We start from the raw sequence: 265 nt of genomic DNA on the forward strand, positions 1-265 counted from the left end.
CGGCGGGGGGCGGGGAGGGGAAACTGAGGCAGGCGGCTCCCAGCTGCTGCAGAGCGCCCAGGCGCTGCGGTCGGGGCGTGGGGGGTGCCAAGGGGCTTTTGCCTCCCTGCTCGGCAGGCAGAGCGACCGGGACCCGGGTGTGGGGCCTGGTCTGTGCTGGGGGGTGCTGGGCCCTCCCCTGGGGGGGGCCGTGTGCACTGGGGGCATTAATGCCCCTGCCCTGGGAGGGGGCCCGTGTGCTTGTGTGTGTGTGTGTGTGTGTGTG

The sequence above is a fragment of the Alligator sinensis genome, unplaced genomic scaffold (genome assembly GCF_000455745.1).
Source record: "Alligator sinensis unplaced genomic scaffold, ASM45574v1 scaffold1302_1, whole genome shotgun sequence".
NCBI classification, from domain to species: domain Eukaryota; kingdom Metazoa; phylum Chordata; order Crocodylia; family Alligatoridae; genus Alligator; species Alligator sinensis.